This window comes from Phocoena phocoena, chromosome 8 (genome assembly GCF_963924675.1).
Source record: "Phocoena phocoena chromosome 8, mPhoPho1.1, whole genome shotgun sequence".
NCBI lineage: Eukaryota > Metazoa > Chordata > Mammalia > Artiodactyla > Phocoenidae > Phocoena > Phocoena phocoena.
This window is the reverse complement of record NC_089226.1, coordinates 105,866,980-105,891,088: the sequence shown is the minus strand read 5'-3', so window position 1 is coordinate 105,891,088 and position 24,109 is coordinate 105,866,980.

Here is a 24,109-nt window from a genome sequence, read left to right as displayed (position 1 = left end):
GCAGTTGTGGTGCACGGGCTTAGTTGCTCCACGGCATGTGAGATCTTCCTGGACCAGGGCTGGAACCCATGTCCTCTGCATTGGCAGGTGGATTCTTAACCACTGCGCCACCAGGGAAGTCCCAAAACATATGTTTCTTGACTCTATGTAGCTATGGTCCCTTCCTTCTGGCCTGGAGTGTCCTTCTGCTGCCATACTCTTCCCTTGGACAACTCCTATCCATCCTTCCACATATGGCTCTGGGATCATCACCTCCAGGACACATTCATTCATACTCCACCCCACTCCAGATTAGTTTGCAGAGCCCTCTGCTGTGCCCCTGTAATACAGCTATGAGTTTATTCACCATTACACTTACTCCCTTTTTCAAGATCGTGTCTTTATAAGCTTTAAGTCCATGAGGTTCTTCTTCCTCACCTGGATTCTGGCACACAGACACTTTAACAGTGAAGCAGTGAGTCTAGAACTGACCCACACCTGCACAATTACCTGGTTAAGTCACAAGGACCAAGGGAGAAAAGGATGATCTTTTCAATAAATAGTCTAGGTTGATAGTCAGTGTGGGAAAATTAACCCTTACCTCTAACTCACACGATGCACAAAAATTAATTTTACCTCCACCTGACATTAATGAGGCAACATTCCCCCTTATACTGCCAGAGTTGTGTTCAAAAAACACAGCTAAACCAGAAGCTCTGGATATGATCTCAGAACATAATACAAAAATGTCCAAGTTTCAGTTGAAAATTATTCAAAATACCAAGAACTAGGGATACCTCAAACTGAATGAAAAATGACAATCAGTAGATGTCAACACCAAGATGACAAAGATATTAGAATGATCTGACACACAAAGATGATAAGATACTTCAATAAGCCATTACAAATACATTAGAAATAAATGAAAAAATATAAATCTTCAGCAAAGAAACAGAAGATGAAGAAAAATCAAATGGAAATTTTAGAACTGAAAAATGCCATAACTGAAACTAAAAAGTCACTGATGGATTCAACAGCAGAATGGAAGGGACAGAGGAAAGAATCAGTGAACTGGAAGATAGAATAATAAAAGTTACCAAATCTGAACGACAGAGAGAAAATAGACTAAAAGAAAGTGAACAGAGCCTCAGGCATCTGTGGAAAAAAAAAAAGAAAAGAAAAGAAATCTAACATTCACGTCATCAGAGTCCCAGAAGTAAAAGAGAAGGATGACAGGACTGAAAAAGTACTCTAAGAAATAAGGGCTGAACATTTCCCAAATTCGTAGAGACATGAACTTACAGATTCAAGAACCTGAGTAAATCCTAAATAGGATAAATCAAAAAAATCCACACCAAGACACATACCAATTAAACTTCTGAAAACTAAGCATAAAATCTTGAAAATGCAAAAGCAAAACCAATAGAACTGAGAGGATAAATAGGCAAATACAGAATCATAGTTGGAGATTTCAACACCCCTCTCCCCATTATTGATAGAATGACTAGACAGGAAATCAACAAGGAAACAGAAGCACGCAACAACACCATCAACCCATAGGATCTAATCCATATTTACAGAACATTCCACCCAGCAACACCAGAATATACATTTTTTTTTATGGAACATATACCAAGGTAGACCATATCCTGGACTATTAAACAAACTTCAACAAGTTTAAAAGAATAGAAATCATACGAGTGTGTTCTCCAACCACAGTGGAATCAAACTAGACATCAATAACAGAAAGATAAGGGACTTCCCTGGCAGCCCAGTGGTTAAGACTCCATGCTCCCAATGCAGGGGGCCTGGGTTTGCTCCCTGGTTGGGGAACTAAGATCCTGCATACTGTGTGGCATGGGCAAAAAAAAAAAAAATTTGAGAAAAAAACCAGACAGATAACAGGAAAATCTCTAAACATTTAGAAACTAAACAACACAATTCTAAATAATCCTTGAGTCAAAGAGGAAATCTCAAGGGAAATTTTTAAAAAATACATCGAACTTAATGAAAATGAAAATACAGCTTATAAGCATTAGTGGGACACAGCTAAAGCAGTGCTAAGAAGAAATTTTATAGCAGTAAATGCATATAATAGAAAAGAAGGAAACATCTCAAATCAGTAAGTTAAGCCCCCACCTCAAGAACCTAGAGAAAAAATAGCAAAGTAAACCTAAAGAAAACAGAAGAAATAATAAACATAAGAGCAGAAATTTTTAAAAATTGGAAACAGAAAAACAACAAAGAAACAAAAAGCTGGTCCTTTGAGAACAATAAAAGTGACAAACCTCCAACAAAACTGACAAAGAAAAAAAGAAGATACAAACTGCCAATATCAATAATAAAACAAGGGAATATCACTACAGATCCTGGAAATGTCAAGTGGATAAAACAGAATACTATCAACAACTCTTCACACCTAAATTAGACAACTTAAGTGAAATTGACTAATTCCTTGGAAAATGACAACTCACCCAATGTGAAATAGGTGATTTGAATAGCCTTATTAAGGAAGCAAAATTTATAATTTTTAAAAACTCCCCTCCAAAAATCTTCATGCCCAGATGATTTCACTGGAGAGTTTTTCCAAATGTTTATAGAAGTATTAGCACCCATTCTACACAATCTCTTTCAGAAAATAGAAGAGGGGGGAACATTTTCCAATTCATTTTATGAAACGAGTATTACGTTGATATCAAAATCCAACAAAGACAGTACAAGAAAAGGAAAGAAAAAAGGAAATTACAGACCAATATCCCTCATGAATACAGACAGAAAAATTGCTTAAAAGCTATTGGCAAATACAAGTCAACAATATATAATGTGAATTATACACCATGACCAAATGATTTCAGGAATGCAAGTCTTGTTGAATACTCAAAATTAAACAATGTAATCGTAGTAATAAGCTAAAGAAGAAAAATCACATGATCATATCAACCAATGTACAAAAATTTGACAACATTCAATATGAATTCATGGTAAAAACTCTGAGATAGACAGGATTAGAGAGGACTTTCCTCAACTTAATAAAGAGCATCTATTAAAAAAAAAAAAAACCTTAAGCGAACATAATACTTAATGATAAAAGAATGACTGCTTTCCTTCAAAGATGGGGAAGAAGTCTGCTCTCGCCATTCGTACTTAATATAGTGCCGGAGGTTCTGGCCTGAGCAATAAGGCAAGAAAAGGAAATGAAAGCCATACAGATGAGGAAGGAGAAATAACTGTCCCTATAAGCAGATGGCATGTCTATGTAGAAAATCCTAAGGAATTGCCACACACACAAAAAAAAAACACAAAATTCCTACAACTAATAAGTGAGTTCAGCAACAACACTGGATACAGGATAAACATACAAAAATGTATCGTATTTCTATATAGTAGCAATAAACATGTGGATAGCAAAATTAGAAATACAGTAGCACTTAATGTGCTCAAAAATGAGTTCTTAGCTGTAAATATAACAAAACATGTATGGGACTTATAGGCTGAAAACTACACAACCCTGATGAAAGACATCAAAGAAGATCTAAATAAATGGAGAGAGATACCATGTTCATGATTGGAAGAATCAACATAATAAAGGTGTCAATTCTAACTAGATTAGTATAAAGGTATTGATTGATATACAGCAATTCCTATCAAAGTCTCAGTCAGAATTTTTTAGATATAGACAAGATTATTCTAAAATGTGTATAGAAAGAAAAAGGAAGTAGAATAGCTAAAATGATTTTGAAAAAGATGGATAAAATGGGAGGAATCAGTTTACCTGGTTTCAAAACTTTATAAATACAACAATCAAAACTGTGTCCTACTGGCAGAGGGATAGACACCTAGATCAATGCAGCAGAAATGAGAACCCAGAAATATACCTACATAAACATGCCCCACTAATTCTTGACAAAGGTGCAAAGGCAATTCAGTGGAGGAAAGATAGCATTTATCACAAATGATGCTGGAGTCATTGGACAGCCATAGGCAATAAAATAAGCTCTGGTCTAAGTGTCACATCTTTAACAAAAGTTAATTCAATGGATCATGTACCTGTCCAACAAGTAGAATTATAAAATTTTAGAAAAAAGCATGTGAGGAGAGCTTCAGGATCTCGAGCTAGACAAGGAGTTCCTAAACTTGGCACCAAAAGCACCATCCATAAAAAGAAAACTTGATAAACTGGACATCATCAAAAATAAAAACTTCGGCTCTGCCAAAGACCCTGTTAAGAGGGTGAAAAGGCAAGCTACAGACTGGTAAAAAAAAAAAAAAAAAAAATTGCAATCTATATATACGACAAAGGACAAGTATCTAGGACATATTTTTTTTTAAAGCTCCTAAAACTCAACAGCAGGGAAGCAAGCAATCCGATTAGAACATGAGCAAAAGACATGAAGAAACATTTCCCGGAAGAAGGTATTCAGATGGTGAATAAGCACGTGGCAAGATGTTCGACATCATTAGCCATTAATCATGCACTTTAAAAGCACAACAAGTTGGGCTTCCCTGGTGGCGCAGCGGTTGAGAGTCCGCCTGCCATTGCGGGGGACACGGGTTCGTGCCCCAGTCCGGCAAGATCCCACATGCCGCGGAGCGGCTGGGCCCGTGAGCCATGGCCGCTGAGCCTGCGCGTCCGGAGCCTGTGCTCCGCAACGGGAGAGACCACAGCAGTGAGAGGCCCACGTACAGCGAAAACAAAAACAAAAAGCACAACAAGCTACCACTACCCACCTAAAACAAAAAATAGTGAAAATGCCAAGTGCTGGTGAGGATGCAAAGTAGGTGGGCACATCATACATTCCTGATGGGAATGTGAAATGGTACAGCTACTGAGGAAAACAGTTTGGGGGTCTCTTTAAGAATTACTCATGCACTGACAATGTAACCCAGCAGTTATGCATTTGCGCCAGAAGAAGGAAGACTTATGTTCACACAATAACCCGTATACAAACGTTTAAGGTAGCTTTATTTGTAATAGCCAAAACCTGGAAACGTCTAAAATGCCCTTCAACAGTTGAAGGATCAAACAAACTGTGGTCCATCCACCCCATGGAATACCACCCAGCACTACAAAGGAATGAATTATTGACACATAGAGCAACTGGATGCGTCCCCAAAGACGTGTGCTGAGTGGGAAAAAAGCTAATGTATTGTTCTATTTATAACACATTCTCGAAATGACAAAATTATAGAAATGGACAACAGATCGTGATTCTGTTTTGGTTCCGATTGTGGCAACAGTGGTTGCCAGGAACTAAGGAGGGGGTTGGGATAAGAGAGAAGTAGGTGTGGCTATAAAAAGGCAACGTGAAGGGTCCCCCTGGTGACGGAACACTCTGTAAATTGACTGTATCCACGTCAGGGTCCTGGTTATGACGTTGTACTATAGCTTTACAAGATGTTACCACTGGGGAAACTGGGTGACAGGGAGATGTGATTGCTCTCTGTTATTTCTTACGACAGCATGTGAATCTACATTTATCTCAAAATAAAAGTTAAACAAGCGTGAAGCTCTGGCCCAGCATCTCCAGTCCAGGAGAAATGACTCGTGTACCCACCAAAGACATTCACTAGAACGCTCGCAGAAGTTCTGTTAATAACTTCCAGCCTGAGACGGAAACGAGTCACGTGTCCACCAGCAGGTGAGTGGACGAACTGTGGAAGGTTCTTACAAAGGTAGAAGTTTTAACAATTAAAAAAAAAAAAGCAAATCATTGATCTACACAACAGTATGGATGAATCTCAAAAAGATTATGCTGATCAAAGAAGTGGATAGAAAAAAATCACGTGCTGAAGGATCCCATTTTTACGAAGTTCAAAGATGGGCAGAACCCATCTACGGTGACAGAAATCAGGTGACTGGTACCTGGACTGGGGGTATTGAGGATACTGTCTGGGAAAGGGCCCAGGGCAACTGGCAGGGGGTGGGACTGTACTTGACCTTGACCTAGGGTAGCCTCACGGGTGTAGACATAAGTATGAACCCAGTGTGTGCTCCACGTGAGGTGTGTGCATGTTACTTGATCATATGGTAAAGCTCAACTTAAAAAAATAATTTTCAATGGTTTTTCAATGAGTGAGAAAAGAGGGGAGAGGCTGAGGAAGTCTGTGATTCAGGAAAAACAAACCCAGACCAGGAACTGACTTAGCTGCTGAGACCCGTACCTGTTTCCAGGGCCCCAGGAGGCCCCAGAGGAAAGGAAGCATCCTTCAGATTCCCACGCAAAAGTCCCGGCCGGTGACAGGGCAGGCGGGGCAGTGAAACTCCATCCGTGGACGCAGGCCCAGCCTCCCCGACCTGCAGGAATGCCCAGGCTGCCACAGGTCTCGGCCTGGGCTTGCAAGCTCTCGGGGTGAGGCCAGGGTGGGGGAACCCAGCCCACTAGGGCTCTGGATGGACACCCGGCAGCGGGAGGGGGGCTCCGTGGGAAGGAGAGGAAAAACTAATCCCTGGAGAAAAACCCAGGTCTGCCTCGGGCTGCTGGCACGATGCAGGCAACTAATAAATGTTTGCTGAACTGCAGTGAATTCCCAGAGCACGGAGACATTCAACGGCTCGGCCCCGTTCTGGGGGAGCTGCCCTGTGCATTGACTCACTGATTGATTAATGATCTGACTTTGTGTAATAGTTTATAAAGCGCTCTAACAACTAAAACTCAGGGTTCAGATCCGGCTCCGCCTCTCAATAGCTGTGTGACCTTGGGCAAATTACTTAACCTCTCTGTGCCTTCAGTTCTCCAACTAAAAAACGGGAATGATGATTAGGTGAGTTATTACACGTAAAGCTCTGAGAACAGTGCCTGGCACACCGTAAGTGTAAGTTACGTAGCCAGCTGGCGGTACAGGCGGGTCTCAAACGCATCTCCCTCTTGAAAGCTGTGCGGTCCACTAGGGTAGCCACCAGCCACCCACCACGACTGGGCATGTGGAATGTGGCTAACCCAAAATGGGATGTGCTGGATTTCTAAGACTTCCTATGAACAAAAAGTGTAAAATATCTCGCTCAGAATGTTTTAGATGGATTACGCATTGAAATGATTATATTTGCATATATTGGAGATAATGAAATATATTATTAAAATAAATTTCGCCCATTTGTTCTTTTTTTTTTTTTTAAAGTGTGACATCACAGCAGCAGCCCACGTTTGCGGCCCGTCTTAGATTTCTGTTGGATGGCGCTGCCCTGGAGAATTCTGTCTCTGACAATCCCTCTTCTCCAAATCTGAACTTCATTCTCCCCTATTTAAGGCTCTCTCTTTCCTCCACAAGGAGCTCAGTCCCAGAATTGTCACATCTACCAACACTTGCCCCTCTGAATAATAGTGCCCCAGTTTCTGGTGATAACAGGGTGTCGTTCCCCAGAATGAGGGGTTCGGCCAGCAGTGCCTTCTGCCCACAGAGAAGAAAGGGGAATTGGTGCTCTTGGCAGGTAGCTGGGAGGGCAGTGGCCGTGCAGGGGTCGTCTGTTCCACTTGAGTCTCGGAATGTAATCTTGAAGTTGGAAGAAACCTGGCAGGTCATCGGGTCCAAACTCCTCATTTTCAGATTGAGACTCAAGGCATGACGAGGTCTCAGGGAGAGTCAGAGCTGGAGCTGGGAGGGCCGGACTCAGCACTGCTGCTCCCGGGCATGACTGGGGACAGGGCTGTGACTTTCCACTCTCCTCTCCTGGCACCCGTCTGACCTCTGAGAGGTCCTCGGTGGCCAACCAAGGCAGACAGAGAAAACGCCTCTAGTCGTGCTGCCTTTCAGGGCCCGACAGTTAGGTGGGGGGCTTTGCACAGAGAGCAAGAATGCGTTGGCTCGGAGCCGCAGGCCCCCCTCGAGGCCACCATGCGGTCTCCTGCGGGAGAACCAGGTTCGCCTGGGGCTTCCACGCCCGTGTCTGTTCCCATCCCTGCAGACAGCCTGGAGAGGCCAGCCTAGCCCGTGTTCTCGGCCCCCCTTAGGGATGAGAAACCAAGGTGGGGAAGGCCAGTAGCTCAGTGGCGCCCAGCACAGGCCATTTGGAAGGTTGGAACTAAAGCCACGTCCTCCAGCCAGACCAAGTGGGAAGAAGGAGCTCCCCTGAGCAAAGCCAGGGCGGGGATGCAGGGAGAGGGCGGGGTTATGCTCCCACCCCTGCAAAGTCTCAGCTGGGCTCCGGTCCCTCCCACCACACCCTCCAGCCTCACACGGTCCACCTGTCACCCCCCTCTCTGTAGGCCGCTTTTGGGTAGTACTTGAGAATAGGAACCACCTGGGTTCAAATCCCAGCTCCAGCCCAACTGGCTCTGGGAGCTTAGGCAAGTTACTCAACCTCTCTGTGCCTTCATGTTCTCAGCTGTAAAATGGGAGGACTGCCTGCCCCCATTACGGGGCTGCCATGAGACGCTCACCCGCTTTGAGTTGTGCCAGCAGAGGCTTGGGTACATTTCAGCTGCTACTTCTCTTCCTGTTGTTATCATGGTCCCCACAGGGCCGCGTCACAGGCAGCAGAATTCCCAAGCCCCCCCTCCTGGACTAGTCCTCCGAGGCCGCATCTGGAGGCCGGGCCCGGCTTTGCCGGGTCCTCTGCTCAGGGCCACACACGCGGCAGACGGAGGTCCGGGGAGTTGGTGAGCTGCTCCCTGCTGTCATGTGTGCACATATGTTGGACCCCCTCCGTGTGCCAGAGAGGTGAATGCGGTGGGAGCCAGAGGGCCCGTCAAATACAGCAGCCAGCAGAGGTGGCTACCCCCACCCCCGGGAGGGCGGGCGGCTGGCCCCACGCCCTCCATTCTCACCAGCCCCAGCCCCTGGCTCCCTTGCCTGCTGGGCAAGCAGACCCCTTGACAGAGCACAAACTGACCCATGCGATCCCCAAGAGGTCCCCTCCCTGTTCCAACAACAACTCCGCATGGACAAGGGCTTCTGGGGACAGCAGTTTAGCCAACAGGGGCTTGGGAAGACCGCAGGACTCCACTGAATTCTGCCACTAGCTGCCCCTTGGCCTCTCTGTGCCTCGGTTTCCCCATCTGTGAGGGATGGGAGTCTGGACCTGATGCTCTCTGAGGTCCTCACCCAACACTCACCGATTGGATAAAGCATTAAAACAAAGAGCTATGGATGGAGGTTGGTGCTTCCCAGGCTGTTGCCGGGCCCTGGGCCAGGGGACACCCGCCAGACTCCACAGGGAAACAGATGGGGACAGTCCAATGGGCTGCGTGGTGAGGGCAGGCCAGACGAGGCCGGGCAGGCTGGCTCCAGGCAGGACGGCCTCATGGTCAGCCGGGCAGCCGGGAGCCGTCTGCAGGATGGGGCATTCAGGGGGACCCAGGCCTCCAAGTCTAAGATGCCCCCTCCGCCCCTCCCCTGGGGTTCTCCCTCCCTCCAGGAATGAAGGCCGCGGCCGCGGGAGGACCACGTCCCCGAGTGACCCCACCCAGCCTCAGGACCAGGGCTGCAAGGCACTGGCAGCTCATGAAACTGTGCAGCGGGGCAGTGGGCCACCCACGAACCAGCAGCCTCAGAGGGCTCCCTTCACGCCCCATCTTCAGCCTCAGCCTCGCCCCTCCGTGGCCGAGAGCTGGCAGGCTAGCGGTGGGATTCAGAGGGCAGCCGGAGAGCCCACGTGGGAGCAGAGGAAAGTACGATGCGTGGCCATGCAGGCTGACCCCCTGGGCCCTAGTCCCGGCCCCTCTGCTCCCAGCTGCATCACGTCCAGCAAGATACTTCCCTTCCCGAGCCTCGATTTCTCCATATGTAAAATGGGGTGATGAGAGTATCTCGCTCTGAAGGACGATGTGAAGTGACCTGATGATAAGAAAAGGAAAAAAAAAAAAAAAAAAAGATGATCTTATCCTTCTGTTCCTTTAAGAATGGCAACCCCCCCGGAAATCAGGAAAGACCCCGGTTTGGGGGCCACGAGTCCTACCAGAAGGAGATCCTTCACTGGGCCCTTGGAGGGAAGCCTATAGTTACCCCCCCAGGTGGCCAGCCCTTTAGCATGTCCTCAGAAATCAGGTGTTTTCCTACTGGAAAGTTTTCATTATCTTTAAATCCGATTCTGGGGGTACTAAAGTCGCAAATTTAGCCTCTGTGACTCATGAGCCGTCGGCAGGGAAGTGCTGTTGGGACTTGAACGAGGGCGGGCAGAGATTTCCAAAGATCAGGGTGGGTTTCTTTAAGCCTCTAAAAAGTTCTCATTTCATAACCAGCTGACATACACATAAAGGAGCAATATTTTTCCAAGGAAACATCTCACAGCCAGGGCGAGGCTCTCTGCCCTACCAATACCTTTGATCCCCACGTCAGGCTGCTAGCAGCGGCCTCACCGGGAGGGAAGGTGCCGTCCCCTCCTGGCGACCAAGATGTTTGTTTCTTTGGGTTCCTACCGACGAGTCATGGGCTGCTGATTTTCTTGGCCATGTCCAAGCCTGAGGACGGTGCTGGGTAGCCTCAGGGACTAAGGAAGGCCAATGGAATTGAGGTGCCAGGTGCCAGAAATCCGACCCCACTGCCCGAGGCTGCTTGCACCCACTCACCATTGGCGACAGCCAATGCCTCGCCCTGACGCAAGCTTACAGCACGCCAGGCTCCATGCCTAAAGTAGGAGGTCTGGTCGCATCCCCACAGAGACCACTCAAGTAGGTATTCTTATGCCCATTTTGCAGATAGGGAAACTGAGGCTCAGAGAGGTGAAACAGCATGCCCAAGATTTCACTTCTACAAAGCGGGGGAGGCAAGATTTGAACCCACGTCTGTCTGGCTCCAGCATCTTCTCCTTTCATCACGCTTCTGCCCCCTCAACTTAATTCACCAAGAGTTATTCAGCAATGATGCCGCCCAGTCACTATAGGGGACAGAATGAGGGCAAGCGTGATCCCAATCCTAAAGGAACCTGCAACCTGCTGGAGGAGTAAGAGAATGAATGAATGAGCGAGTGAATGAATGAACAAATGAAGAGTGAGAGATGGCAGGAGGATGAACCAGTCTGAGGATGCGCTGTCGGGCTGGCACCACTCAGGGCACCAGAGGCTGCCACCAGCTGGGGACCTCTGAGAAGCCACATAGAATGCAGCTCTCGCAAGTGTCAGCCCAAGACATGGAAAAGGGGGAGGTTTGCCCACCAGCTGCATCCCCCATCCCCATGGTCAAGGGTGGCCTTCACACTTCTAGGCTTGTGCATGAGTCAGATGGCCGAGAAGCCCAGAGCGGAAAGGGCAGACATGGGGGCAGCCAAGAGGAGACACTGACAGGTCCCACTTGCATGCAGCTGGTTGAAAAAGTGAGTTGAGACAACGGGAGGCAGGACACAAGAGGAATCCGGTACAAGACAGTCCACGTGTACATGAAATCGGACTTTGGAAACACAGGGATGGGTGTTCTCTGCACTTGTTTTCATATCCTCTCTAGTAAATCTCCTCTCTCAGCATTGAAGGTGAGTGGACCTAGCACATGTAGATGCTCAACAAATAGATAGGGGAAAATGGATGGATGGGTGGGTGGATGGATGGATGGATGGACGGATGGATGGATGGATGAATGGGCATGTTGGTTGGTGGTTGGGTATGTGGGTGGATAGGTGCATGCATGGCCATGTGGATAAGTGGAGGGATGGGTAGATGGATGGGTGGATGGATGGGTAGGTGGATGGATGGATGGATGGATGGGCATGTGGGTTGGTGGATGGGTAGGTGGGTGGACAGGCGCATGCATGGCCGTGTGGATGGGTGGAGGGATGGATAGATGGGTAGGTAGATGGATGGGTGGGTGGATGGATAGATGGGTGGGTGAGTGGATAGATAAATGGGTAGGTGGATGGATGGATAGGCATGTGGGTGGGTGGGTGGGTAATTAGATGGATGGACGGTTGGGTGGTAGAGCCCAGATTCCTTCTGCTGCTACTAGCCCACCCACTTCTTCACCGGGAATGGATCCAACAAACAAGATGGGATTCTGAGCCAGGTTGGAGCTGAAAAACCAGCCAGACACCCTGAGACAAGCCTTTGTGTCAGATGTATTGGGGAAGCTGGGAGGTGGGAGGTGGCTCCCAGCCAGGAGACGCAAGCTGTCTCCCGTTGGCCTGGCAGGAAGCCTCCCAGCTCTGGAGCACACGAGCCAGGCTTTGAATCCTGGCTCCCTTCCTTCCAGGCTGGCTGAATGACCTTGGGCGAGTCACACAACTTGGGGTCTTGGTTTCCTCACATATAAATAAGAATCAGAGGAACTGACACCCTCAGCTGTCTCTGCTGGGATAGTGTCACCCTAGGGGGAAATTGTCATAATTGATCAACCTGGAAGCTTATTCTCTGGGTGAAGAAACCAGACCTTAGAATGGAGAAAGCTCTCCGACGTCTCAGCCAGGGCTAAAACTTCCAATCGTGGTGGCGGAACAGGGCAGTGGAACTTGGAGCCCTCTGCTGTGACCCCTGATATAACACAGACTAGGCCAAGATGTTCGTGTAACGTTCAGGGAGACCCTAAAACCTACTCCAAGGTTTGGCTGGCCCTGTATTCCGAGAATACCTCCGGAGGTTGCCTGTCTGTAGATGGAAGGTGGTTGAATCACCAAGGGGCACAACCCAGGGACGTTCTCAGAAAATGGGGTGAGCCATCCACTCCCCAAGTGGAATATGCCAAAGGGGCATTGCAAGGGGAACAAGGTACACCTCCCATTGAAGGAAGAAAGGAAGTAGTCGATTGGATGGTTGGTTGGTTGTTGGTTGGCTGGCTAGTTTGTCCGTCCATCAGTAACTTAGTGAATGACTAGCTTGTAGCCTGGTCTACCAGGCAATGCTAAGTCTCTCTCTGAGGTCCCACCTCCAATATGTCCCTTTGGGTTCATCCTCCCTCAGGGCCAGACTGAAACACATCACTGCCCTGCTCTAACCTTCAAGAATCCCCAGTGTCCACAGGACAAAATCCAAGGGCCTTCCCTGGACATGCAAAGCTTCCTGCAAAGGAGCCCCCCCGCCCCCTAGTCCACCCCCCATGTCAGCCCTACTTCAGGGTTCCTGGCCTTGGTTCACACCGTCCTCTCAACCCAAGTGTCTTCTTTCTGTCCGCCACGCGTCTGAGTCCTTCTTAAAGAACGAAATGCATCCAACACGAGTCACGCTTCCAGGAGTAGCTGAAGATGGTGAGGCCACCAAACTCCCGCCATTTCTACTACAACGATAGGCGCATATTGACCTGTCCAGGCACTTTGCGCGCAGGTTTCTGTGTCTCAACTATATACACATGCAGAAGACGGGAAAAAAGAAAGGACAAAGTTACGAGTGGTTATTAACCCTGAAGTCTGCCAGAATGGCTTCATCGACCCATCCGTTCCTTCATACCCAGGCATTCAGTCATTCAGAGAACTCTTACTGCTCCCTGGGCAAACGTGCTGGTAGCAGGAAAGTCCACGGGCTCCCACCCCAGCGGCCCCACGGGTACGAGCGCCATTTGGAGTCACAAAACCGACGATGGGACTTTGGTTCTGGCTCCCTTCTATCACGCCAGGGCCTGGGCAGGTCACCGGGGGCAGGGGCCGCAAGCCGGAGATAAGCCAGCGGTCAAGCTCTGTAGCCATGACTACGCACCCGCCGCTCTGAGCCTGTTTGCCACCGGTGAAGGGGTGATAGCAGCCCATGTCTCCCGGCAGTGATGGGAGGACAGACCTCCTCGGCTCAAAGAGGGAAACTGCCAATTGAAACCCGCCACCTGTTCCTTCAAAAAGGACTCTTGGTCTCCTTGGCAATGGGTGTTGTCTGGGCGTCCGGGGGCCACTACAACAAATGGCCACAGGCCTGCTGGCTTCAAACAAGAGAAATTGATTCTCTCACAGTTCTGGAGTCAAGGTGTTGGCAGGGCCTCGCTCCCTCCAGAGGCTCCAGGGGAGGGTCCTTCCTGCCTCTTTCAGCCTCTGGGGTCTCCAGGCGTCCCTGGCTGTGGCCGCACCCCTCCAGTCTCTGTCTCTGTCGTCCCATGGCCTCCTCTGTGTCATCTTCGCTGCTTCTGTCCTTTATAAGGACACTGATTGGATGTTGGACCCTTCCTCTTCCAGGAAGATCACATCCTGAGATCCTTATTTTAACTACGTCTACAAAGACCCTATTTCCAAATAAGCTCTCATTCTGAGGGTCCAAGTATATATGAACTGGGGGGGACACGATTCCATCCGGCACAGACACTCAGGCAGAGACGGGCAAGTGGCCCCCTCTGAGTGTCACGGAGCCATCGAGGGACCCCCGCTCTTCCACTGGGTACTGAGGCCCCCTCCTGGCCCACCTAGACAGACGCCTCCAGCTTCGTGGCTCCCCGAGGCCTGTGCAATGCACGTGCACCATGCCTGGCGCTGCCTTTTACCCGAGACGTTCCTCTAGGAACGGAGCCAGACAGACTCAGAGTGAGGAGACAGGTGAAAGAGCCAGGCCGCACCAGGTGGAAACCGCCGGATGGGGCGAGCGCTGGCCACACGCCCACCACCGAGTGCCAAGGGGAGTGGCGGCTGCTGCCAGGCGTGGGGGTGGGAAATCAAGGCAGCATCACAGCATCGGGGAGCCTTGGGGCCAAGCCTTAAGGAAGAGCGGGGTTCCTCCTGGTGGGCCTGGTGGGCGAGGGTCACCCCAGGTGCCAAGCCACCTGAGTCACACGCTCAGGGCTGGCACGGTGGACGCAGAGCACGTAGCAGGGAAAGGGCAGGAGAAGACAGGCTGCTGCGCAAAGGATGTGGGCTTGATCTTGGGAAGAGGCTCGGAGCCTCTCGCACCATCCCTCGGCTGGCCACGATCTGGGCAGGGCATGGGGACAGCGCAGGGGCACCGTACCGGAGGCAGCGCCCATGCGAGCCGGGCTGGTTGCCCTGTGCTCTCCAGTATCCAGTGGGGAGGTGAGGAGGGATGATCCCCTCGGGGGGACCAGAGTTGCCCGCAGCCGGGATGCGGGTCCTCGAGCGCCGGGCAGAAGGTCGCACACACATCATCTCCTGGACACAGGCTCTGGCGCAGAGACACGGACCCCAGTCACACACGGAGCCCCGCCATGACAAATATTGCACCAGGAAACTTCCTCTGGGAGGTGGAGAAATACCCAAAGCACCCTTTGTCTTAAAACATTAATGTCCAATTTTAAATTGGGTCGGGGGACGGAGGAGGAGAAAGGAGGAAGGCAGGGGTGGGGAGCCATCACTGGGCATCATTCATAAGCCACACACTGGGCCCTTCATCAGGCCCCAAACTCACCCTTGTGGCTACGCAAAGATTTATTGAAGCCCCAGCATGGGCTCATTTATTTTCCTCCAAACCAATTTGAAAAGACCGTTTGCATCTGCCCTGGAGGAAAAAAAAAACACACACACACACACACACACACAAAATGTGTTTATTTGGCAAACTTTGTTTGAAAAACCTGCTTGTCCCCAAAGAAGTGGCCGCATGTTTGGCGAGGCCAAGGGCTGTGTCTGTGGGGAGGGGATGGTGCTGGTTCGGTTCATCCCCATCACCTGTTGGCCAGAGAAAGAGACAGAGAACTTGAACTCAGACACCATTTCTTGCACCTGGGGACCCAGAAAGGTGGGGCCCTTTGCTCGGAGATCAAGGTCCCCTTGTAGCTCTCCCTAGCCTTGCTTGTCAGGGACGTCTGTGCACAGACAGCTGTGAAACGCAAAGAAAAGTGTAAAGCGAAGCGGAGAAAAATGGACAATGAGAATTTCAAACATTAGCTAATTTTGAGGGGTGGGGTGAAAGTTCTGTCTGTCCTCTCCAGAAAAAAGAGATGTCACCCATGAATAAACATTCATCTTTCTTCCTATCTACAATATACAAAGAGTTTTTATGAATCAATAAGAAAGAAAAACACAATAATAGAAAAATGGGCCAGGGACACAACTGGGTAATTCGGAAAAGGAAAGTATGGTCCATAAATACGGGTAGCAAAATGCTTAATGTTGCCAATAATCCGAGAGATGCAACTTTAAGCACAGACAACTAACATCTTAGTTTGCACCTACCAAACCAGCAAATACGCACAAGAAAGTAACAGCAGGTTAGTGAGATGGAGCAAGCAGAGGCACAGCTGGTGAAGCCCCCCTTGTCACTTTGGCCACACGCATCCCCAGCCCAGATGGGGGCGTGCTCTTTGACCCAGCAGCGCCACTTTTATGAATTCAAAGAAGTGCACAGAGGTTTGGCTCTGGGGGCCCAGGCACTGAGCCTTATCTGAAGTGCCAGCAGAAGGAGGATGGCTCCTCCCTGCGGTCTCCAGGCACACGTCTGCCCCTCAGCACAGGCAGCCTGGACTTCCAGGAAACTGTGGACGTGCGCCTCGCGGATGGAGCGTGCGCTCCTGGTCTGGGAGCCGCAGAGATCTGCGTTAGAAGCAGTGGGTGGCAGCCACGGGGAGCAGACCACCCATCAGGACCTGCTTTTAGAAGCAGAGAGCCTGGTCCTGGGGGTTCCCAAACAGAAATGTGTCCAGGCTTCCTTCGAACCCTGGGGCTACTCCTCAGCACAGGCCCCCTCCCCAAAGCGGACTTGTTCCCCCCAGACCAGGGCAGATCCGCCCAGCTATCACCGGAGCCCCCCACCCCTGGAACAATGAACTCAAATATCAGAACTGGAAGGTTGCATGGGGAATGCCCTGGTTGACGGATGGGGAAACTGAGGGCAGATGTTCTCCCAAGGTCATCCCGGCTCAAACCAGAGCTGGCGCCTAAGAGCCCCAGACCCTCCCCGAGCTTCCCAGACTGGGTCACCAGAGACCACGTGTGTCCCTGCTGTGAACAGGTGAGCCTCAGGCGATGGGCTCCTGCCACAGTGGGGCCCTACCCATCAGTATGAATGTCACTCAGGACCCCTCTCCTTTGTGTCAGCAAGTCCCCAGCACTGCTGGAGAGCTGGGGACATGCAGGGCAGCCAACAGGTTCCTGCCTGCGGAGAGAAGAGGTGGGAAACGGTGTCTGTGTCCAGGCCGGGGGAGCAGGATAAGGGTCTGTCCTGCTCCAGGAGGTCAGAGAGGCCTTCCCTGGGGAGGGGGTGTGGGGCTGCCTTTGAGGGTCAAGGAGGAAGCAGGTCAGGGAGACAAGGGCAGAGCTTTCTGGGAAGACACCTGTGAGCCAAACTCCAGGACCAGGCTTCCACTTTTATGCGATGCCACCTGGCAGGCTTCCCTGCACCCCTGCTAAGGGTCCCTGTGCCGACCACCCCGGGAGGAACATCCCTGGTCCTCGAATGGCCAACACTATTGCGTTCTTGCTCTGATCTAGGCACTAGTGACACCTCAGAGCCTTTATCTTATAAGACCCTCATTAGACCCATTTTACAGAGGAGAAGACAGAGGCACAGAAAGGTAAAGAGGTTAGCAAGGGCCACCAGCTGGTAAGGGAGGGAGTCAGGATGTGTCTGGCTCCAGAGGGTGTTCTTACCACCCCTACACCCCCTGCCTCGTGGTCCCTGCCCACCCCCCGCCAGCCTGAGCCATGGTCTATGGACCATAGTTCCCAGGCTCAGACTGGCCTGGAGTGGGTATGCACCTAAGCCCTTGATCTTCCCCATCACCTTGCTACATCCTTCCCATGCTCCCAGGCCCAGGGAAGGGCACCCCCTCCAGGAAGCCCATCTGGATGTCAGTCATTTAGGCCCCAAGGGTAGAGCAGGCTGAGGATCACCTGGGGCCTTGGGATGACTCGCGGGTACCTCACCAGCAGGGTTTTGACTTTTCCTGTTGAAGTAGTTGAGGAACTTGGCGACCCAGGGAGGGGTGGGAGGTACAGCCAGGAGGGTGGAGTACAGAAGAACTAGGCAGCTAGAAGCAGCTCCCTGTGCTAGGGTTGGGAACACAGCAGGCATTTAATAATGGCTCGGCAGCTGACTTGAGATATCATCCTGCCGTAAGACAGGGACACATTCGGGGTGTATGTGAATGCAGGGGCACCAGCTGACCGTCCCCATCAGGTAACCAGGAAAGGTGCTCGCCCCCGACCCCTCCCTCGGAGGTCAGGGAGGAGCCCGGCAGAGGCCACGGGGTGGAGGTCAGATCCGAAGGCCAGGCTGTGGCCCCAGCGCCGGGTGCCTGTACACAGAAGGCACTCAATCCTCGCTTGTCATATGAACAAGTGTGCTGGCTGCACCTACCCCGCCTCAGCAGAGGATGGGGGTCTGCTCACCTCTGAATCCCCATCCAGTGCCCAGTGCAGGGCCTGGACACAGTGGGCGCCAAAGCTACCCCCGACGGCTGAAGGGCCCCGCACAGGAGCCTCTGCGCCCAGACCTGCAGCCACAGATGAAGGGCCTGGGCCTCGTGTGTAGGAGAGGCCTGCCCCCTGCAGCACCATCTACCCAGACACAGGCCTGTGGAAGAGAGCAGTTATTCTAAAAAACAGATCTACCAACAAGAGATGAACAAAATGTGGTCCAGTCGTACAACATAGTAGTTCAGGGTTGGCCAAAAGGGTCCTTCAGGTTTTCCATCAGATGTTATGGAAAAACCCGAATGAACCTTTTGGCCAACCCAATGGTAGGCCTTATAAAGGGAGGAGATTCTGACATAGGCTACAACGAGGATGAACCTTGAGGACAGTGTGCTGAGTGAAATAGGCCAGTCACAAAAGGACAAGCCTGTACGAGTCCACTCATTTGAGGCCCCAGAGGAGCCAAATCCGTAGAGACAGAAAGTAGGACTCTGAGTGCCAGGGGCTGGGGGTAGTTATTGCCTAAGGGGCACAGAGTTTTAGCTGGAGACAATGAACATTTTGGGTCCAGATAGTGACGATGGTTACCTGACGTTGTGAATGTACGTACTGCCACTGAGTTGTACACTTGCAAATGGTTCGAGTGATAAATATTACATCGTGTTCAATTTTACTACAATTAAAAAACCCCAGCTCTGACCTCAAATGGGCCTCCACCAGCTAGGAGCTGTGTGGCCACAGGCAAGTTACTGGCCCTCTCTGTTTTCTGTGTGTCGTGTGAGCATCACCTAAGCTCCTCCCCTGCAGGGCTCCTGTTACCTGAGCAGGTGGGCACTAAGCGTCCACAAGTGGCGTCTAGTCTGATGACCTCGGTGGGCCTTCTCTGCATCCAGGAAGTGTGGGGTGAACCATACCCCGATCTGGGCTCCCAGGGCAGAGGGGTAGTTCTGGCCACCCCTCTGGGGCCTGTCGCTGCGTGCCTCTGGGCCTCGGTTTCCTTGACTGTCAAATGGGAAGCTTAGCATCTGTGCCATCAAGGTCACGGGAATGGCAAGAGGTACCGGCCTGCTGCCTTGGGTAAGAAGCTCCAGAACCAGGCCCAGGGCCTCCCTCAGGGTTACAGCTCCCCGCTGCCCAAAGGCAGGAACCTTTCCCAGCAGGTCATGACCTCACTCTTACCTGTCCAGCCCTCCACCTCCTCCCTCAGGCCAGCAGCTCCTTAAGGACGGGCAGCCTGTCTGACCCACCCCTCTCTCCTAGCTCCTGGCTTACACTTGGTGCTTAATAAATGCTTGTTGCATGAACAATGCCTCTTTTAGTTCAGCCACCCTGACCCCGACGCAGAAACACTGTCAGGTTCAGGCAGAATCCCAGTGTCCCAGCAAAGCAGTTCCCTTCCCTCAACTGGACGGTGCGCCAGAAGGTGCAGAGAGGAAGTGTTTCTTGTGCCCCCAAACTCCCACGATGGGCCAAAAGGAGAGGGCGCCCTGTGCCTGTGTCTCCAGATGCAGACGTGGTTGGTGCTCACTGTGTCTCACTTTCCCGTTCTCCTCAGCACAGATAAACGACGCTCCAAGAGAATGACCCCCCCCCCAAAGGAAAAAGAAGCAGAAGGTGGGCAGGGAGGGAAGGAAGAAGAAAGGAAGAAAGAGAGAGAGGAAAGAAGGAAGGAAGGAGGGGGAAGGAAAGAAGGAAAGAGAGAAAGAGAGGAAGGAAGGAAGGAAGGGAGGGAGGGAGGGAGGGGAAGAGAGAAAGAAAGAAAAGGGAGAGGAAGGGAGGAAACAGAGAGAGAGAGAAAGAGGAAAGAAAGAAAGAGAAAGAAAGAAAGAAAGGAAGGAAGAAAGAAAAGAGGAAGGAAGGAAGAAAGAAAGAAAGAATGAATGAATGAATGAAAAGAAAGAAAGAAAGAAAGAAAAGAAAGAAAGGAAGAAAGAAAGAGAAAGAAGGAAAGAAAGAAAGAAAGGGAGGGAAGGGGGAGGGAGGAAGGAAGGAAGGGAAGAAAGGGAGAGAGAGTTAAACTAGAATGAACCCAGGGCCCTCCCATCAACATGTGTTTCCCTGTGTCATTAAAACACTTTGTCTTTACAACTCAGAAAATTAAAAAAACTACCAGACCCAGGCCGTCCACATCAGTATTCATGACATCTGTCTTTTCCTATAAAACGCTCTGAATGAAACCTCCCCAGTAGAAACGACTCTCCTCCCGGCCGGCTCTCTCCTTCCCCCCTTCAAAACAGATTGCGAGACAGATGATTGCATTGTCTGGCCGCATTTCCATCTGAAAACTCCCCTTCGTGTTGGCCACTGGGCGCCCCTATTAAGGCCCGGGCACCACGGGGCCACGTGGGGTGGCAGAGCCTGTGTCTCCCGCTCCCTGGGGCCTTTCCATCGGAAGAGGAAAAAGAACCGGGCAGACAAAGGTGCGGGATATAAATTAAGCCCCGGCTTTTTAAGTTCAAACTGAATTTTCTTTATTTTTCCACAGCTGTCAGAGGAACGGGGTAGAAATCCAGTAATGCATGTTTAATGTATTAAAAAAAGGAGGGAAAAAAAAGCAAGGCGTCCACTCCGAGTGTTCCGTCCGCCGACTTGCATTGGGGACATTATTTCGGGCCAGTGAACTGTGAACAAGTCAAGTGTGGAGACGTGGACCGCGGCCAGGGACCCCCCACCAGTGGCTGTCATATCTACTGAAAGCCCACTTGTCATCGGCGGCGGGGGCTGGGGGCCGAGGGGGACAAACGGCTCGCAGAGCAGGGGAGCCGCCACCAGATCACCAGCTTCTCCGGGGCCGGCTGGTTGGCGCTGGCCTGGCCCAGACAGCCTGCGGGGCACGGGGACCTGCCGCCAACCCTGGCCACGCTGGGCCCTTTCTCGGGCCTGTGGGGAGCCAGCCAACCCGTCTTGATCCTGGGTCTGGTGAGACAGCAACGCAGGCCTGGCTCACGAGCTGAAGGTCACGGCTGCCGCCACAGATGAGGAAACTGAGCCCAGAGGGCCAGGGTTCTTGTCACTGTGTCGCACAGGCCCAGGCTCTTCCTTCATGCCAGGGAACCCCAGCCAGCCGGTCCTCACCAAGCACCCAGCCCGCTGGGCCCCAAATTTAGCCTCTTTCCTGGGGAAAAGAACACCACCGCTTCAATCACGGGTGAACACCTCCACGGGTGAACACACGGACTCAGGGATCAATCCCTCCCTCCCTGCCCCCATCACGGTGTAGAAGAGGGGCTCTCTCCCGCCACGCTCCAGGCAATTTTCCCCATGCAGACTGGTGTCCCCCACCAACACGGTCAAATGATTCCACTAAAGAGGAGAGGCACCTGTCCCATGCCAGCGCCGGGCACAACGCAGAAAGCTTTGCCAGCATAAACCCACTCATGGGCGGTTTTATTATCACCCGCCTTTCAGATGTGGGAGCTGAGGCCTGGGAAGCTAAGTGACCACCCATGCAGCTGGGACCGAACTCTGAGGCCTGAGTCCCTGACCGTTTCCTCTACTGTACCTTCGGCAAATCAGGCGAAACAATTTGCCCCAAACGTCTGTCTGCACCGTCGGAAGTCAACCAGTCCGTCCACTGTCATCCCACCCCACAGGGTCACTACAGTTCTAAATGAGCAAAGCAAAACTCACCAGAAAATCACCATGTGACCCAGGTGCAAAGCAGTGCTGTCCCCCATGCTGAGCCCGGAGCACCAAAGAGCAAAAGTCCGTGCATCCCCGGCTGGGCATCCCCGCCCGGGTTCTAACGCAGTCCTGCCCGCAGCCCCAGGACCCAGACAAGCCCTTTTCTCTGTGTCTCCGAGTCTGTGCAGAGGGGTCATTTCTAATGACCCTTCCAGCTCTAAAATTCTGTTTTCCTGTGATTCCAAACCCACTGGAACCCCTAAAGAATCCACTTTTCACCGCCTGGGGTCAATTTCCATGGGATTTGGGGCCGTGGCTGGTTCTACTCAATTTCTATTATGAGTGAGGCATGGTGGCTTTTACCCTTGGGTTGGTCATCCCTCAAAATGCCCAGTGGTCTCAGCAAGGAGCTTGGGCCAGCAGCCAACATGGGCAGTGGGCGTCTCAAAGAAAAACGAGGGTGACAAAGAGCCCTTCAAGGGAGCTCTGGCCTCATTCACAATTCCTGGTATAGGTGCCGACCCTGGGGCCACCCAGCCGTTAGGTGACCCTTGCAGCCAAGCCACATTCCTGGATCATGGAAGCAGCAGGGGTGAGGAAGGAAAGCGCCTTCTGGGGAGTGGATGTGAAAAAAGACATAGCTGTGAAGTCCCACAGATTTGACCTTGAATTTGGTCGGGTAACATGCCTTTCAGTGGCTCCATCTCTTTGTCTGCAAAGTCAGATAATGGTGCCTTTCCTGGTGGGTTCTTGTAAAGATCAGGTGAATAGATGTTTGTAAAAATCCCCAGCATCTATTGCAATCAAGATACAGAATTATCACTACAAACATCTCTCTTATTCTACCCTTTCTAGTTACACCCACTGGTACCCGCCATCCACAATACCTGGCAAATACTATTCTGTTTTCCATCTCTGCGATTTTGTCGTCCAGAATGGCATGGAAATGGAATCCTACAGTATGGGACCTTTTGAGATTGGTTTGATTCACCGAGACTACCCCCTGTGAGAGCTGTCAGGGAGGGGCTGAATTGTGTTCCCCCGAGGTTCATGGGGTAGAGTCCTAAACCCCAGTACCTGATGGTGGCTGTCTGGAGATTGGCTTTTTTTTTTTTTTCCTTTTTTTGGCCATGCCACACGGCTTGCGGAATCTTAGTTCCCCGACCAGGGATGGAACCCCGGCCCCCTGCTGTGGAAGCACAGAGTCCTAACCACTGGACCGCCAGGGAAGTCCTGAGATATAGGGTTGTTAAGGAGGTGACTGAGTGAAAATGAGGCTGTTGGACAGGCCCTGGTCCAGTCTGACTTATGTCCTTAGAAAAAGAGGAAATTTGGACCCACACAGAGATACCAGGGATGTGTGTGCACAGAGGAAAACCGTGTGGGGACAGCGAGAGGGTGGCCATCTGCAGGCCGAGGAGAGAGACCTCAGATGAAAACAACGCAGCCGACGCCTTGATCTCGGACTTCCAGCCTCCAGAACTGGGAGAAGATGAATTTCTGTCCTGGCAGATGAATTTCTGCCCAGTCTCCGGTTGTTTTATGGCAGCCCAGGCAGACGCGTACGAGAACGGTTCCAGTTGTGTATGTAGATCGTTTATTCCTTTTTCCTGCTGCGTAATATTTCACAGTATGGATTAGCACGTCCTGTTTATTCACCTATTGAGGAATATTTCGGTTATTTCCAGTTTGGGGCCTTTACAAACAAAGCCGCTATGAATAATCATGGGGAAAAATACCCCAGCACAGCGCGTACACACATGCGTGTGCCTGCACACCGCTGCTGCTTCTCCCCTGGATGGAGGGCCAGTTGATGTGCTCCTGGGCTGCTTTCAGCTTATGCTGCGGTTTCTCTCCCAGGGAGGAAATAGCTGGAAGAGAAGACACACTCCAGGCTTGCCCCTCATCCACCTAAGCTGACATATTCCTCCGGAAAATTCTGCCTGTGCCCCAACTCAGGAAAGAACGTCAGGTCGAAGCCGGGCATTTCCTACAGCAGGTCTGGTTGTAAAAATCTGACACTCAGAATCCCGGTGCTGTTCAAGTCCAGTTAATTGCTTTTCTGAATGACATTTTTAGAGGCCAAGTCCAGGGCCGGGCAGGGGCTGTCAGGATGAATGGGGCCAAATCAGCTCCTTGGGTCCTCCCCAGAGAACAACAGGGCCCCCAGCCCCAAGCCTCTGCCACTGCCGAGCCGGGAGACCCCCGGGAGGGCCCCCGTGCCCCAAACAATAACAGCACCTGCCAGGCCCTGCTCTCCCTGGGGAGTCCCCGGCCCGTGCCAGAGGCCGGGCGCCTGGCATGAGCCCCATTGTTTGCCTCCCGCCCTTCAGGGTCTCGTCCGTGGAGTAACAGGGCAGCCCCAGAGGTCACCTC